This window comes from Acanthochromis polyacanthus, chromosome 1 (genome assembly GCF_021347895.1).
Source record: "Acanthochromis polyacanthus isolate Apoly-LR-REF ecotype Palm Island chromosome 1, KAUST_Apoly_ChrSc, whole genome shotgun sequence".
Taxonomy (NCBI): Eukaryota; Metazoa; Chordata; class Actinopteri; family Pomacentridae; genus Acanthochromis; species Acanthochromis polyacanthus.
The window spans coordinates 22,062,182-22,078,494 of record NC_067113.1 but is presented as its reverse complement, the minus strand read 5'-3'; the positions used below and the strand labels follow the sequence as shown (position 1 = coordinate 22,078,494).

General features: G+C 39.9%; 1 protein-coding gene across 1 annotated transcript in view; it reads right to left on the bottom strand.

The window, feature by feature from the left end:
* The window catches only part of rps6ka1 (ribosomal protein S6 kinase a, polypeptide 1), a 51,936-nt gene that overhangs the window by 26,487 nt on the left and 9,136 nt on the right, over positions 1-16,313 (bottom strand).

Here is a 16,313-nt window from a genome sequence, read left to right as displayed (position 1 = left end):
TGGGTTACAGGAAGAAAAAAAAAAACTGAATCATGTGGGTTTCCCTTTCTGGACTACCATAGAGCATATTTCAAAACATATTATTGCCAATCACTTAGAAAGCTTTTCCGGACAATTAAATGCCTTCTGCTGCATCACAGATGCTGCAAGAAGAAGCTGTAATTAACTTCCACACAGGAAAACGCTTCAGATAAACAGCACCATCCCATACAACACGTCTGGCAGGGTAAGGGTTGTTGGTGGAAATTCTACAAGTGAGCCTGTATCAGATCTGTTGTATACATGAAACAAAAAGGAATAACAAGTTTATACTTATCGCTGCTCCTCAAGAAAGGATAAAAAAGCACTTAGTACATTACTAAAGATTGAATGAGGACTAAATATTCAAACAGATAAAGCACAGAGATGTATTTCACTTACAAATCCTTGCATTTTCACTCCATTATCTTGGCTTATTCAACCTGAAATCCTTGCTCTGCCACTCAAAGGCTCAAAGCCTTGAGATGCTTTTATTAACAAACACACAATAGGTACGTCTTTAAAAGTTAAAACTTTGAGATCAACTTTCGCGATGTGGCTCACTTGGGCTGTAATGATCGACACTGTTAATACAAAGAAGGAGCATATTATTACATCAACCATGAATCACCGATCATAAGCCTAACTGTTCAATGCAAAAGCTGACTATATTTTGTCAATAATGGGCTGAAATATTTCAGATTCTGACAGATGCAGTATCTGTTTTCCTTCAGCAGCAAGTGACACAAAAGAGTGATTATGAATTCAGTCTGATTGTTGTCAGTCACGTCCTTCCACATCAAAAAAAGCCGTGCTGTGCTGCTCAATATCTGTAGCCAGACTCTTCTCCACTGTTGTTCCCAAATGGTGGAACAAACTACCAAACTCTGTGCGTTCTGCTGAGTCTCTTTCTACTTTTAAAAGACAATTGAAGACTCAATTGTTTAGAGAACACCTAGGCACTTAATCTGACTCCACCTTAGGGGTAGAATAACCCAGCACTTATTTAGCGCTGACAAAGTAATTAAAAAAAGGGGGGGGGTGTTTGGCAATTCTTCTGCAACTTGATGGCAACACCTTTGACCAATCGCACTTTTTGCACTTACTACAGGTTTTTCCTTATGTCTGAATTCTTGCTTGTGTTGTACGTCGCTTTGGACAAAAGCGTCTGCTAAATGAAATTGTAGAATTGTAGAAAAAAATCTTTTGATTAATTTACATTCTCAACAGATCGTTATTAAGTTCCCATGCTGATTTCGTCACAGCTCTGACACAGACCGCCTGCTTTAAGGACAAATTGGGGTTTTATTTTTCAATTCTTTCTGCTAATCTCACAGAATCTGAACGTGTCGGCTACATGCCTGGATAAGCAACAGCAATCTGACAAGGTATGACCTAGTAACATGCCGTAACATCACTTCCAGCACAAGTATGAACTGCATGCAGTCATATTAACCAACAGACACGCACAAGCCTCATGCTATTAGTTACGTGAAGTGACTCAGGAAAGGCTTTTACCATATTTTGGCATCAAAATTGGTCCAAAAGCATCACAGAGAGCAAAAATAAGACACTGTTTGCATGCAAAATCACAAAGCCTCTTTCTCATTCACTTTGCCCTACAATATCACTTCTGTTACAAACTGCAGTGCCAATAAAAATAAAGGTTTACTGCGACAAAGGCAGAGTATTTAAGTCACTGTAGTGAGATAATCAGTCATGAATGTAGCAGTGCTGCATAGAATATCTAAACTAGAAAAGTATCACAATATCTGGCCAATAAAAACAATACTAAATCCTGTTTTATTAGTACCACTCTTTAATTCAAAAGCTGTATTTTGCCAATTGCAAGTCCTCAAATACAATTCAAACCAGTGTATTTCAGGTAATTAGTTCGGAACAATGTTTACAACCACAGTTTAGAACTGTTTACCTAGCTAAGTTACCAATGTGGAAAACTTTTCTTTGCTCAAAATGCAGCATTCACACTGGTAATGTTAACAAAATAGCTCGGAAGCAGCAAAATCAGCGGTACACACATCAACAACGATCAACTAAATTCCTGCAGAAAGAATAAAAGTAGCTGATTTAAATGGTCACTAAAGCACTGCTCACAGTTATCACACAGTACTTCCTTTCACTACCTTGCACTTACACTCAAATCATTTTCAGTTTTTAAATTCATAACAATAAATCAAGTTACCTTTTCTGTCGTGTTATTCCTTTACTTTTCCTGATGTTTTAGGATTTTCCGTGGTACTCAAATATTCAGAATCTTGATACTGTGATGACACTAGAATATTTTTTGGCAGCAGCAGAAGCTAAGTTTGCTGCCTCGGACTGTTTGCAGTTTTACACCTGCAGCGTCAGACAGCAGCAGGATCCATTTTAGCCTCTTCCACGCGAGAGAGCTGACACACAAAGCACAACAGCAAGTTCATTAATTGCTTCCAATTGTACTTTGAAGGTGGGAAGAGTGAGGAACTAATGGTTAGTCACACTATGTACTTTTCCACACTTAAGAAAGGTGAGCTGTCAAACACAGTCACAAGCTACAGTTAAGTCATTTATTAGACGCCGGTTCTTCTCAGGTTGAACCTTGAGCTCCATCAAAACTGGATGTTGCAAAATTTGACTGTTCGATAATCATCACATATGGAGAGAAAGTTCAGTGTTTAGAAAATCTTAAACAAACTAGACTATTGGATATTTGGATAAGCTTGATGTTAGTTTAGATTTGGTCTTTGGTTTAGTAGTGCTATAATGTTTATTACACGATCTAATCTAGTGAGAGTGACAGATATCGCGCGGCTCTCTCACTGTCGTCGGCATGTTTGAATGAAGCTGTGGGGAACATAAACTAAAAAAGTTAAATACATCTAAATGACAGAATGTTGTTGCTTTCACAGTTTGATGAAGAAGCGATGGTATGCATCCTGAGTTTGTAAAGGGCTTCAGATGGCTAGATTTCCTCTTCATGTACATTTATTTCAGTGTACAGGCAAACTTGCTTTCCAGTATGGTGCAACTGAAAATTTAAAAAATGGCAAAAGCACAGCGCTTTTACATGCTTCTTTTCATGTGACGTCGTCTATTTCGATTTTATTTTTCAATTATTACCTTTATCATCTATTTTTAGCATCTAATTGTTTTTTGTAATTTTAATTATTTCATTGCTTATTTTATTCTCTTTTACCCTGTATTTACTTACGTGTTTATTTAGCTTATTTACTATTACTACAATTACTGGCATTTGTAGCCTTGTGTTTATAGTTTTTGTCCTCTATTTTTTCTTTTATTCTACTTGGATGTGGCACTTTATTTATCTGGTGCTGTTGTTTTTTGTTTTTTTTAACCCCGCCTGTCAACACTTTGTAAACTCTGCTTTTAAAAGGTGCCATATCAATAAAGCTATGATTACTATTATTATGTTTCACTATGAAGTTTCTACATACAATTTTCAGATAGAACTAAAACCCCCTTACGTAAAATAATTTCACAAAACCCTCACAGACATAATTCCAACAAGAATACCAGTAACTGGGAAGGTCACATTACAAGAGCTCATAAACCGCAATGACCCAATGAAGCGATGTTAATTGTAATTATATTTAAAATCGTCACACGCTAATAGGCTTGGCCTTAGCAACACCTGCCACAATCCCTTTATGTACTGTATGTTTATTCTTGTACTATTAATATGCCACTTGAAGACATGTGACGGCGTTACTGTTTTGAAAGGGTTTTGTTGCCATAGCTTTATGGGTTCGGCTGTTTGACTTTCTGCTAGCCTCTTTTATTTGATAAGCATGATAAGTAATAGGTAATGATAGATATGCAGCTCTATGGCTATGGACAGATGGCGTTAAATCAAAATAGATAGAACAAGGCAGTTAAAAATAACCTGAATTACATTAAATCAAAGTTAGCTGGGGTTTGTAGAACTCTGTTGCACTTCCCTAATCCTTCCAGTGGCACATTTTCACAATAAGAAAATCTTTTCTTGCATTTTTGCAACAGCAGTATAGGCTGCATTGCATTCTTTTTTTAAATTTGAAACAGCGGCACTATTAATTAGCTGAATAGAATGAGTATATCGACACACACACACACACAACAGAAGTTCTCATAATGGCATTAGAAAGGATTTTCCAAGTGTCCTGCCTCCTAAATAATTAGACCATTTATTTAAGCTGATCTAAGTGTAATAACATAAACTGAATGGGACTATGGGTAATTTTTTTTTTCCCATATACTGTGCTGTAAATTAGGTCTCAATATACATACAGTGCACTCCAGCTCCTGCTACCAGTCATTAGGTTAATACGACTAATAATGCAGATTCATTGCGAGTTATAAAAAAACACTGGTTGCTTAGTGCTGTCTGAGGACCAGGCCAAAGCAAGAAGATAGCAATCAGTAGTCTTCTGGGGCCGTGGTGATTTTCTGGCTGAAAGCAAACCACAAATTTGTTTTGTGTGGTAAAACGTCACAGTCTAGCAATTTAACCCCCTTTCAGCGATGAAACACACAAGTACTGTGCGTCTTTTCTTTTTTTAACCACCCTATGGACATTTTCTCCAGTGCACTTTACTTTCCTAATAGGACCTGACACCCTAACAGCACACCCGTGGTTTTAAGTGGCATTGGAGACAATCTAAAGCTGGTTTTTACCGACAACTTTACCGAGGTTGTAACAACAAAGCTGAGGTTCTATAAAACGACCAAAAAAAGAATCAAATGGAGGATAAAAAAGGCTCTGCCAATCTTGTAGATAGGTTTAATCTAATTTTAGGCTGCTTACTGTACACCATTATACTAATTGCTCCTAATGCAGCATAATTATGATCTATTGTTTCTACAGCTAAATGATAAGGCCTATGATGATGATCATGACTGTGCAAAGCAGGTTAAATCTGGGTGTAGTATGCTCAACTGTGGGCGTATGCACAAATGATTTGGATGTTGAGATTAGTTTTAAACTGACTCAAAATGTAGGGAGACATGAGTGGTAAAATATATATACACTGCCATGGAAAGAAAAACAGACAAAATGAAAAATAGAAGAAAAAAAAACAGCAAGTCTGCAAAGAGCAATAAGCTCCGTCAACTCTGAGGTCAGCACATAATCACGCTCAAGAGGCTTGCTGAGTCATGTATGAACGGGAAGACAGTGGAGTACAATACATCACGGAGCGAGAAATGATGAGCAGTCCAACAGAAGCAAACAAAAAGGATGAAGCATTCTTGCTCTAGAGGCAGACAGATGCACACAGTTTGTCGGTGCTCTATGTGTGCGTTGATGGCTGCAGGCTGCTTCCTTGGTGTCCTGTCACAAACTGTGATCCAGAACTGTTCTCAGGCTATTGAATGATATACTGTCAGAGCCGATTTCAAGTACAATTATTGCCTTGAGGTTCGACGACTCCTCCCACCCAACAAATGCCAGTTCACCCACATATCTGTTCAGACTTGACCTTTGCCACCTCATCATTTTTTTTTTCTTTCAGTTTAGACATTTGCGTGAAATGTTATTACAATATGAAGTCTTGAGTTATGACCAAAAATTGTGTTTTGCGAGGTCGCAGTGATTTTCCATGACCAAAATTGGATCAGTTCATCTCTGAGTCAAAGGATTTGACAAATTTGATGCGATTCTCTCGAGGGATTCCTGAGATTTTGGGCTCACAAAAAAAGTAACGGGCATACAGATGGACGAAGTAAAAACACAATGCCTCTGGCCACAGCTGTCACCACTGCAGAGGCATACAAACATTAACTCCTGAAGTCACATTCAGCTCTGCCTATCGGGATTTGTGTGTATGTATGTGTGTATAAAAATATATATATATATATATATATATATATATATATATATATATACTCATGTGTACACATCTGTTTGCTGGAGCCACATCTGTGACAGCCACAATGCTGCCATCAGCAATCTCCCCTTCCTATTAAACCGTACCCTGCTCAGTCAAAGTCAGTTGTTTCGGGAAATGTGCATGTGTTCTCAGCCCACACACTTGCAGCATCACCCACAAAATAGGTTTACACAGCTCAACAGTTAGAAATAAACAAATCCTGACATCTGCGACACTTCAGGATGTATTTGGCAACAGGAAGAACAAACAGGGCGCACAATATATTTAAAAGACATTCAAATTTCGACTTATTCAACCGAGTTCAGGACTAAAGATGTCTCATGTACCTACAGTGCACACAGACTACACAACAATCCATTATGGGCTTCTTCCTGAAGTCCAAAGTGATAAAATAATTCACAGGCGGTTCTGTTGACTCCCCCTATCCCCCCGTTGAAACCCCCTTCCTCTAACCCTGCAGTGGAATGTGAAGTGTTTAGCTCTGTGGAGCTCCAAGGCGTGTCCAAACCTTGTTAATACAGGCCTCTGCTCACTGGGGATCACAGCCAAGCAGATGCCAGCACAATGCATTATTCCTCTGGCAAGATTTCATGCTCTGTTCACTCTCTGCAAGATGGTGGTCAGGTTTTCGAAGAAATGTTTGACTTTTTGCAACACTGAAAATGCTTCAAGACTCGAGCTGGAGGTGCAGTCGTCCTCTGCATCACACCTTCTATAAAGTTTTATTATATTTATTTAACCTTTTGAAAAGCTTGGCTGAGCATGCTTGTCCTTCTCCAGTAATATCCTGTTGCACGCTCATTCACATTCCCATATTAGAGGTGCCTTGTATCCACCTAAATCTTCACATTTTTCATTGCAGATTGGACACTAGGACAGACTAGTGGCTGAATCTCTTGCACCAGAAGTTTTTTAAGGGAAGCAAAAGTAAATGGAGTATAAGCACAGAGAAATTAATATTGCAGAGAATGTGCTGTGAAAACTGACTCATATTAAGGATGTCAAACTGTGATATTCTGAAGTAAACAAACCTCAAATCACAGGTCTGCTGGTATGATCATGCTAGTATTGGCTAATAATTCTTGGCATGTATTGGAACCTGGCAAACAGGAAAACATGGAACAGATGGTCGAGGAGTAGCATTAAGACAGTGTCAGGTTATTTATTAAACACAACAAATGTGATATGTGTTCCATGTTGCAATCTTCAAACTATCTGGCACGCAGACTAAGAAATATGCAACACAACATTCTGGTGTGAATATAAGCCTCAGTAAGAGACTGAGGCAAAAACAAGGAAAAGAGATCACACACCTCTACAGCAAAGCCATCGACTTTCTTTATAAAACCCTCAAACCCCAACTGGTCAAAGAAGTGGAGCAGCTTAAAATGATGGGATGCATCTTATCGCACAGTAAAATGTGAACAGACCCTGTAGGGATGTGAGCCAAGAGAAAAGGGAGGAATAAGCAGGCAGCTGAGAATGTAGGAAAGGAATGATTTGGCCTTTCTTTCTCCTCTGTCTTTGTGTCCTCTGGCCATCTGAGGAGAGAATTTACCAGACTGAAAAGCCCTCAAAGGAGCAATATTTGCAGTATGCCTTCTTAGGATTATGTTCCCTATAACAGACACAGAGAAGAAAGATGGGTGCTGGCAACAGGACGACAAACCCTGCATGAGGAGACTCCCCTTGACGAAAAACTGTTGTTGGAAATATTCCTATTTCTTTGATTAGAAGACTGAGACCAGAGATCAGTCCTTTTGAGTAAATATGAGGCTATGAGCTACCAGTAGCTTAGTGTAGAAACAGGCCTCAACGGTCGGATTGCTCTGTTTACTAGTGCCTCTAAAATTTCCTAATTAAAATGCTAAATCTCTGTTATTCAAACACAAAGTGTGAAAAGACCAAGTTGTAGTGCTATATACGAGGTAGGTCCCATTGTTGCCAATCTTTATGCACAATTAACCACAAGAATAGCTGTATAATAATCATACAGATTTTCTGTAAGGAAGAAAATAAGTAGATTTCTCATAAATGTATCCATTTTTCTTTTGTCTTTTTTAAATTACATTTTGCTTGATTGCACTCTGCAGCCTGTCTTCTTATTCTTTAAAGACAAATGAATAAGCATACTATCTTCTATCGTGTCTTTTAGTGCGTCCACCTCTTTAGAATATGCATGTACGTATTTAACAGTGTCTGTATGTAGAAGGGCAGGCAAAGCCATAAAAATTAAGAGCAAGGTCAGGTTTGTGAAAGTAAGAGAGCAGTTGCCATGCCTACAACATGCTTGTGCAAAGAGAGGCTTGCGGTTACACAAACACATGCCAGAAGGCTACAATTTCCTATTTCCTGACTTGCTAGCCCTGCAGTGCTCTATGGTAGCCCAGAGGTCAAAAAGCTCACCATGTAAGCTGAAATCCCTGCCTACACACTCGCCGCACTGGTAAATATTTAATCGGCCCTGAAAACGCTCGGCACCAATTGCTGCACTGAGCGCTTCTGCTGAATAACACACACACGAGGGCAAAACATGCGCCAGCCCGTGGCTGGTGATCTGAGGATACAAGCAGATTAGCCACAGGTATATTGGATCACATTGTACGGCTGCGATCTTGGCCAGGCGTCTCTGCTAAAAGAGACTTTTGATCTCAGTGGGATTTCCTGTTAAAATAAAGGTTTTAAAAAATGCACAAGGTGAGATACAGGAGTGTGTGTGTGTGTGTCACTTCACACACATCTTTCCCAGGAGACCTAAAGTGTGTGTCTGAACTGTTGAGTTATTCTGCCACTTCCTCCTTTTTGGTTTCCTGCACATCGAGTCTTTTTGAGACACAAAGCTTTGAACTGTGTGACTGCATCTGTGTCCACAACTGAAGGGAGAGCTATGCAGAAGCAGCTTACTGTTGCCTCTCCAAACTCCACTCCTGCGGTCTCACTATACCGTTTGCTCCTCCCTCTATTCTCTCTCTACTCACACTCTTGACAATTCCCTCACTCCGGTCACCGTTCCGCTGTGCCCTCTTGTCACTCGGCCACTGAAGCACAAATACCACTCGCTCAGCACCTAGCCGCGGTAAAAAGCCATTATCTGCATTAGAGACTACCAAAAATGTCACTGACACCAATGGAAAAAACATTACCTCCTTCTGCTTTCTGCCCTCAGGCTCAGTGGGTGGGAGTTCATGCTGAGGTGGAAATCACGCAGAAATACGACAGACATAAAAGCAACTACGCACGCACGCACGCGCACGCACGCACGCACACACGACACGCACACACACACACAGAAAAGAAGCCAAACTGCAGTCTTTGCATTTCACTGCCTATGCAACAAGGCTTTGTGAATTTTGCATAGATTGTCTTTTGATTTTTATCAAAGTATACATGAATTTGCCTTATTTGTCAAAACAGGATGAAAACACAGCTTCCTAAGGGTCAACATGTCATCTTCAGACGGCTCATATTGCATGTTTAGCAGTCCAAAACAATACATCATATTTAATTGTCAGTGACATAACCTTAGAATTTATGCTTTTTAAATTACTTAAATGTGCACCAAAGCTTATCAGTTTTCTTAATTGTCATTAATTTTAATTGACTCTCCAAGTAGGAGTCAAACTGCAACCAATTCATGACTACATTCACATCAATCCTCATTCACAGTCATGTTGAGCAGAAAATGTCAGACAGACACTGTGGCGTCCCACATTGTCAAGTCCAGGGACATTATTGCTTATGTGTGTACATGCATGCAGTTTTGAGCTTCCTCCATTTTTCTCTCATTTGGCTCCTTCCTCATTATTAAACTCTAATTAACAATGCTATGGTTCAAGTGATGCTCTGTGCTCCCTCTTTCATGTCGATAACAACTACAAAAGCTGTGCTTTCAGATTGTATCCTCCACTTACAGGAACAAAGAAAATCATGAATTACCCAATTACAACCCTGCTTGCTTTTTCCTGGGTTGGCTGTCAGTTGCTTTGATGCAACCATGACAACCAACTCTCCTCGCACTGAGAGAATATTAAAGGTTAGACAATAATTTAATGTTGCAGTATGTAATAACAAAGTATAATGCCTGAAAAGGTTTTCACTGAAGCTTCTTTAATGGCAGGTATGAAGGCCTTGAAGGCATCAACTGATATGTATCCTGTGTGATTTGGTAAAGCATAAAAAGTAAAATGTGCTGTCAATCTTTACTAGGGCCTATCGGGAACATTTAAAAGGCATTTCCAACCTCAAGTGCCAGAAAATGCATTTCCTCAATAAGCTTTTGACTGTTAACACTACAGACTTACATAGAAACTAAAATCTTCTGCCAGAATTTCAACAGCTTTAGTTATTTCACATGAGATTTCTGGATTTATGTGTTTTGGTCTGACTGCTTTGGAGTGAGCAAGGTTCAGTTATAGCTCAGTCAAAGGTAATATCACATACTTCCCTGCACCAACCAGGATTTAGCATTGAAACGAGTGACAGAAGCGCTACTTTTGTCCCTGCTTATGTGAGGGAATAATGATTAGAAAGGGTGGACCCCTCACAGCAGAGCTCTGTCACTTGAAAGAAAGTCATTAACTAAACCAAAACATTGGAAACGCAGCTTTTTGGCTTTGTCACAATGTCAAAGAAGCTATCTAGATCAAACATACTTTATTACACAGAAAAATTGGGACATCAATGAGGTCGTCACTTTTGCAGGGGAGATATTCACTGAGGATATTGAATAAAGCAGTTTGACGTTGCCTTTCTGTTCCCAAATCTCACACTTTGCTGTGTTGACCAAAGGGCAATTTTTGCTGTGGTGAGGATAAGGTAAAACAATGACACTTTCAGGGACATTTTAAATGAAAAAAGCCATCACCAGTTTCATAAACTGTCCTACCACTCAGGTTGTTTACCTACTTGAATGCACTGGTGGCCGTTTATATGCAGATTTAGGAACAGAGTGGCGGAACACAGGTACCCTATTTATACTGCAAATTTGAACTATCCAATGGCCAAACACTACATAGAAGTACAGCATGAGAGAGATTCAACCCTAATGCATATTGAAGTTAGAGGTGGGAACAAAACCAAACACTTCAAACAAAATGAACCATACTGGATCTACGCCCTTGAGACTGCAGTTACCCTGGAGGATTTTGACCTTTTATCTTTCTTATAGTCAATAACTGATTTACAAATGAGGCTCATTGTTTTCAGTCTCCTTGAGGTGACAGTCCTTTAAGTCCCCCCCCCCCCTAAAAAGTCCCTTAAGTGAGCTCAACTCGGCTTTGATCATTGACGATACTATATATTGATACTGCTTCAGAGCATTTCTTTTTATGATTGTATCTTATTGACTCCTATTGATCTAAATGTTGGTGAATTTCGTCCTCCTTTCTCTTCACCATCCTTGTTTAGTAAAGTGTTTGTGAGAAGGTCTTGGTTTAGTATTTCCTGCGTTGCATTTGTTGTGCGTTGCCCCTAGAGGCCAGAGAGAGAAAACGGAGCAGATGCTCAGTGTTTCACCTGCTATGATTGCAACTACTCTGTTTCTTTGCGTTTCCACAACATGACTAAGACCAATGCTGACATGCATTGGTGCTTTTTAATATCTCTAGCCAACTGAAATAAAGGTTTTTTACTAATTAGACCCACTTTGAGTCCGCTTTTTCTGACATTTTTTTGAGTTTTAATTCTTCTGCCATCCTTCATTATGATGGTACAACATTAAAATCTAAAGGCAGTTTGTGGTTGTTTACTGAAAATGCCAGGCCACTGTCCATCAAAGTGCACCCACATCGTCCTAATAAGGCCTATATGTGAGTTTATGAGTGTAAAACTCTCTTGAACACACAGAGACACACAATGGTTTCATTAAGAACAAGTGACTCACCTTCATTAATAGAGTAACACAATTTATTCAGGCTGAATAAATTACCTCCTGCCAAGTGCGACCAAATCTGTCATTTATACCAGGTCAGCGCAGTTTTTTTTTAATTTGGAGATGCAGCAAGTGAAAAAATGTTTTGTTTTTGATAATGCAGCAAACATTCTTGCCAGGACAGCCTCCACACATTTTTGATTTTATTCTTTTCAATAGCTGGCTTCTCCCTTTCATCAGCTCCGTGGATATAAAAGACATGCTTCTATGAATGAGCAAACTTGTTTTCTCACTGATGGAGCAGTCACAGGATGATGCATTAGAGTCTGCAGTGGGCCATTAATTTTCAATCTCTTTCAGAAATAGCGAGACACTTTGCCTCACAAGCTCTGGAAGTCCTTTTATGTTCTGTCTGGGCTCCCTCATTGTCAGTGCGACTCTCTTGCGAGTTCTTCTGTGCTGTTGACTTGTAATTGTCTGACTTTGTTGGGCCACAGTTAACTCTTTGGCTCATCACTTCTAGTGGAGAAAATCAATTGGTAAATTACAATGTCAGAGAGAATAAGGCTGCTTATTATTATTTAAATTTATTCAGGAGATCTACGCCAGTTTCCCAAAGACCGAGTTGCTTCCAGATGTTTGTCAAATATTCCGTTTACAAAGACATGAATGTCAAAAGCAGCAAATTTTTATATTGGTGAAACTGGAACCACAGAAAGGTTGCTTTTTTCCTTTGAAAATGATAATATTCTCATTTTCAGTGACTATTAAGTCAATGATAAGCATTTTTTTAACAAATACATGCAGAAACCAGCTACAGCACACCAAATCATCACAAGTAGTCCAGAAACGGTTGCCTCATTGCTCCATACCTTCTAGATCTAATGTAAGGTCAGACTTGGCTGCCAGGCTAATTAATTTTTACCCCTTTTGAGGCCCAGCTGACCTCTCACCACACACAGTACGTAATGAGTTTCACCAAATTGCCTTATTATGGCTCTTTTTTTTTTGTAAAGCTGACATTGTCATATTCATTGTTTCAGCCTTTTTGAACAAATCTCCCTGCAGGCATCCTCAAGGGCAGTGATGTTGATGGGATTTGTTGCTAGAAATAGGCCAAATGCCACACTCATGAGGGAGCAGATCACTGAAAGCTTGGCCTTCTGCCAGGGAGTAAATTGCCGGGTAATATCATCCCCCTGCAACGAGACAGACCAGTCGAGTACCGTCTCAGGTGACTATCCACTGCTCTCTGATCATCCAGTCAATACAACAAGTGCTATTGTAGTCACACCAGAATCTCAGCTTTTCTCATACTTTGCATTTTGAATGCAAAACTGCAGCTGGTTGTTACTGTTTCCATTTACAATATTGTAAAAGCCCCAAACATCATTTGTTTCCAGCATATCAGATAGGAATATTTGCCGTTTTCCTCTGTTCCATCTTAATTTTTTGAAAATGTTGGTTGGACAAAAGCCTTTTGGACTAAAGTTCTTGTGGTTTCTCAACTTGTGATAGACAGGTTTTTATCGACTAAAGCAGCCTTTTTCAGACCTTAGCTGCTTGTAACTCCTTTCTATGAAATGCTATCTTCTTTAAACCCTGCATCCAAGGTTATATGTCTCTGAACTGTGAGCTTTTCCATCGAATAGAGTTTTGCATTTCTTAGAACACTTCAATGGAATTCTTTTTTCTGCAGACCTTGAGTGGGAAAACTACGCACAATTTCAGAGGAAAGAAGCAAAGATCAGTAAAAAAAAAAAAAAAAAAGTCTAGAATAGACAACCTTCATAGTGCATCAGAATTTTGTTGGTTCTTATTTCCTATGATAGCAATCACCGTGTGAACCGTGGAAACTATTGGATTAATTGATAAGTTTATCAACAGGAATAAAATAATCAACATATACCGGGCTTTGCAAAAGTTCTGTTACACGGTTTCATGATTTTTAGAGACGTTTACATGTCGGAGTGAAAAATTCCATTAAACAAACTGAAAGTTCTACCTTATAGGCAGGTGTCATTAACACAAATTTGTTCTCCGGTGAAGTTGTATCAAGATGGAAGTCAAAAGAGTTGAGATATCTGCTCTCCTTCATGCTGGCCACAACAAGTCTGACAGAGCCAAGCAGCTGAACATCAGCCGGATGACCGTCCACAGAGTCGCGGAGAGGCTCAAGAATGGTGAAGATCTTTCAGATGATCTTTCAAGAATGGTGAAGACCTGAAAGATCTTCACCATTCTTTATCCTCTCCGCAACTCTGTGGATGGTCATCCGGCTGATGTTCAGCACAAAGGAGAGCAGATATCTCAACTCTTTTGACTTCCATCTTGATACAACTTCACCGGAGAAAAAAATTGTATTAAGGACACCTGCCTATAAGGTAGAACTTTCAGTTTATTTAATGGAATTTTTCACTCCGACATGTAAACGTCTCTAAAGATCATGAAACCGAGTGTAACAGAACTTTTGCAAAGCCCGGTAATAACGATTACTATTGAGAAATAGACTATCTGTGATTAAGTGTAAAAAGATCCAGCTCTTCTCAGCCTAAAAAAAAAAGACAGTACTTAACTCCTGCAGACACCTTTACCATCAGGCTAATGGGCCCAAAAAGCAGGGCAGAGACAAAAGCAGCACGACTAGCCAAGAAATATGGTCATATTCCTGAACTTTTACACCATGAAGAGACAGAGAGGCGGGAGATGGCTCATTAGCGCTGTGGCTCTCTTCTCCAGGAGCAGAGGAGTGACTTAACCTCGCTGCCCTCTAATCCACACACAAACCTTAATGCCGAGGACCATCACACTACTGTTTTAAAGCCGGCTTCAGGCTTTAGCATTACAGTAGTTTTACCAGCAGGGAGGTGCTCCCCTTTTCTCTGTGCTCTCTCTTTCAATTGTTTTCCCTCACACCCTCTGTGCCTCCCATTAGGTCTGCTGGAGCCAGGTAACTCCCATGGCTAGAGTAGATAACAGCAGCCATTATCAGATTCCCAGCATTTAAACAGCAGCTCCGTATTGATTGCTGTAGCGCCTGGTTTGAACCGCCCCTGACTGCATGGTGCCAGAACGGTCCGGGGACCAGGTCTACCCCCAATCCCCATGACAACAAGCATCTCAGTGTGATGTATTTAAAGATCACTATCTTATTCTCAGCAAAGTCAAAATCCACAGGGATACATTCTTATCTCAGTGTCTACGTGAGAAACATGAGCCGCCATTACAGTGGAATCACAGGCGGAAAGTGCAGCACCATCCTAATGAAGGAGATTACATAAATGATCAGATTACTGGAATAGTTCCCAATCAATTAAAGCAACATGCAATGGACATAATGACAGCACTGACCAGGCCTGAGCAATAATTAAATAATGTCTACCTTTTCCAGAGTCATATTGCTATTATATGATTAGGGATGTACCAATCGAATAAAGCACCTTGTGGGGATCTGACATGATGTGAACCAATCTAGTTTTTTTTTTTTTTACAGCGTCACGGTTTCCATTATCAGCTGTATTTATTCTGCCATGACAGGCTGCTAAGTGTTTTAGTGACACAGCAAACTCTGGCCTCATGCTATCTTGCATTGAAATGACTCAAGCTACAGTGACGCATATCATACATGACATTTCAGGAAATCTGGTTTGGGAATAGTACTAGTAATCGACCATGCTTCCCTAGTTGTGAGCTTATCATGCTATGCTACATTTCTGTTGTTTGGTTTGATATTCAAAAATAGATATGTGCTGTGCTATATGAATTGACCTTGTTCCCTCATTCCTTTAAACATTTTTCAATGTAATACTGCACAGATTTCTCATATCTTGAACTTCGTCAATGCTAGGCAATATCCCTGTCAATGCAATGTTTTCACAAGAAGCCTGCCTCTTTTTCTTTTCTTCTCATGAAATGTTAAAGGCTTCTCTGTGTTGCCGCCTTTGACTGAAGCCCTTCTTTCTCATCCAATGCACTCAGCTCTCCCTCAGTCACAGCACATTGTTCTGAACTGAAAGAGGAACCACTTCCCCTTGAGAGCGAGGCCAGAAAAAAAACATTAAAAAAAAGAGGCTACAGGAGAAGGAACATTTCCTTGTCCTCTGCTACACGACTGGAGAGTAATAGCGTACAACAGGAAACAGGATCACGTTTCAGGGCTGGGCAATAAAGCAGAAGGCTAGAAGAGCTGACTCAGTCATTTACAGGACACGTGTGTGTGTGTGTGTGTGTGTGTGTGTGTGTGTGTGTGTGTGTGTGTGTGTGTGTGTGTGTGTGTGTGTGTGTGTGTGTGTGTGTGTGTGTGTGTGTGTGTGTGTGTGTCTTTGCATGATGTGTTAACATGCAAGCAGGCCAGATGAGGACACGCAATATGTGACACACCGGTCCTCTTCTATTGACGCAGAGTCATCACTGTCCACAGAAGCCGGAGCGTCGCTTGATCAGTCGCACTCAGACAGAGCTCAACACATTAAACTCCATCCAGCTAATACCGTCTGAGGGCTGTCAATGTAGCTGCTAAACGAATAAATCAACGCACA